The sequence below is a fragment of the mitochondrial genome of Phoenix dactylifera (assembly GCF_009389715.1).
Source record: "Phoenix dactylifera mitochondrion, complete genome".
Lineage (NCBI taxonomy): Eukaryota > Viridiplantae > Streptophyta > Magnoliopsida > Arecales > Arecaceae > Phoenix > Phoenix dactylifera.
Genome location: NC_016740.1, coordinates 159,557 through 162,500, shown reverse-complemented (window position 1 = coordinate 162,500; position 2,944 = coordinate 159,557).

Here is a 2,944-nt window from a genome sequence, read left to right as displayed (position 1 = left end):
CTTGTGCCAAAATAACAGATGCCAAGAAGAACAAAAGGCCTTGGACACGTAATGGATCTTGAAGCACTATTTCTGCATCTCCCTGACCAAACCCTCCTACATTGGGATTGCTTGTTAATGGTTGATCAAGCTTGATGGATTCACCCTCTGAAACAAGAAGTTCTGGTCCTGGAGGTATAATATCAATCACTTGATGTCCATCCGATACATCAACTATGGATATTTCATATCCTCCTTTTTCTTTACGTACTATTTTGCTTACTATACCTGCTGATGTAGCATTATAGACTGTATTGTTACTCTTGCTCCCATCAGGATAAATCTGACCCCTTCCTCTGTTCCCACCTACATATATGGGATATTTTAAGAAGTGAACGTCTTTCCTCGTAGCAGGGTCGGGGGAAAGAATGGGAAAGGCGATTTCACTATATTTCTGACCGGGAACAGGACCTATCACAAGAATATTTCTTTTATTGGGACGATAACTCTGAAAAGACAGATTTCCCATCTTTTCTCTCACCTCGGGAGAAATACGATCGGGGGGGGCTAATTCGAATCCCTCGGGTAAAATAAGAACAGCCCCTACATTCAAAGCCCCCTTTTTACCATTAGCAAGAACTTGTTTCAGTTGCATATCATAAGGGATTCGAACAACTGCTTCAAATACAGTATCAGGAAGCACGGCTTGCGGAACTTCAATATCCACGGGCTTATTAGCTAAATGGCAATTGGCACATACAATTCGTCCAGTTGCTTCTCGTGGGTTTTCATAACCCTGCTGCGCAAAAATGGGATATGCATTTGAAATAGATGCCCGAGTTATTACATATATCATGATCGATATAGAAATCGATTGAGTCATCTGTTCCTTTACCCAAGAAAAAGTATTTCTATTTTGCATGTCCAATCATTGATCCCGGAATTTCTACAATAAATTAGATAGGTAGCTAGTATAGTTCCCTATACACGAGTCTGTCATTGTACTGGGATAATTGTACTGGAATATAGGACGAATACCTTGAAGAACTAGAAGTATAAAGAATTAAGTAAGATTGAAAATGTTTTCTTTATATACGAAGAAAGATTCTGATTTGATTAATATCAGGAGATCAAATGAGTTCTTCATTCATTCATTGAATGATAAATGACTACAAGTGAAGGAGATACACGATTTAAATAATAGAAGATCCAATATTTCACAATTGTATCTAGAATAACTGGAAAAGTGGAAACAAGACTAGATATAATTTGATCGTTATGAACCAATCCAAAATCGTTGTAGACCGAACCAATCATGAGTTCCCAACCATGGGTCGAATGAAATCCGATCCATAAATAAGTAACTAAAAGAATAAAAAAAGCTTTTATTGTGTCACTTAAGTTATAGAGGAATTCCTGAATCCAAGAATGAAGAATGACAAGTTCTTCATTACCCAGAATAAAATAACCACTTAGAATAGCGAAACAAATTATATTTGTCGAGAAATCAAAAATGATATGGAGATGATATTCATTGTGTGTTTTGACCAATTGTATCGTTTCCTTGTGTATTCCTATACGAAGTTTTTGTATATGCGTCTCCGGGTACTCCTTTATCATTTCATCCAAGAGGAATAGTTCTTCCAATTCTATGAATCTTTCTAGAACATTTTTCTCTTGAATATCATTCAAAAAAGTTTCGGATTTCCCGGTATTCCACCAATTAGTAACCCAAGGTTCCAGACATTTATTAAATGAGAGAGAGACCCACCAGGGCAAAAATATGTTGGATGAAATATATGGGAGGGAGACCCGGGCTTTCTTTTTTTTTCATTTTTATCCTAAAAGGACCCTTATTCTATTTCTATATTCCTTTCCTTATAGATCCGAGATCTAAATTATTAGACAAAAATAGGAAATAGATCCATGGGTTCAATACCTTTTTATAGAACTCGTACTTCAGAGAAATATCAGATAGAGTCGACGGTTGTATTAAAAAGGAAATTAGCAAGTTTTTTTTCAATTTTTTCTTCAGTTCATTTCAAAATACTTCAATTGGTACGCGCAAGAAATAGGCCAATTCGGCAGCTTTTTGTTCAATTTCTCGTGGAGTAAAATACTCATCAGTACGAGTCAAGGGAATGGCTCCTTGGCCTCTAATTTCCATATAAAGGACACGACGAGGATAAAGACCCTCTTTAACCTCCATTCTGATGGATTGGATATCTCTCATAAATAAGCGAAGGAAGATGCGACGATTTATTCCAGGAAATCCCCAACGAAAAATACACACTATTCCTTCCTTTCTATCGAATCGGTCATAACCACTACCTACATTCCATGAAATTGTGCACCACAAATAGGAGCTAATGAATAGACCTGCGATCCCATAGAAAGACATCACGATCCCTTGTGGAAAAAAAATAATTTGCTGAGATGGAAATACGGATATCAGATTCCTACCAAGATAACTGGAAGTTCCAACCACTAAGAATCCTAGTGAACCTAAAAAAAGGATACAGGCCCAGAAAAAATTACTTGTTTTTCGAGACCCCATTATAGGTTCTATCCATATATGTTCTGATCGCCAATTCATACTCTACTAGATCCAGTTGCATTCGATTGGAATTGAGAGAATAACCAAAATGAATTTTACTTTCTTGATCCCGAAGTAACTTTCATTAACTAGCACTATTCTGATGTAAACCGTTAGAAGTAATTTGTTAGATACATTGACTTTCCATTTAAATAAAATATTCGCCGATCCGTTTTTAATTTAACCAGCTATACCTGCATATACATGCATTTATGCGGATATCATGTATCCGCATGCATAACAGCTCTTTCATTTGTGTTCGTAAAGAGTCACATATCGTACCATATTACACTAAATAAATATCTGTATTATGATCCAGTGTTGAAATAAATTGATGAGATTTGGTCCCATCGGATCTAGACAATCTTA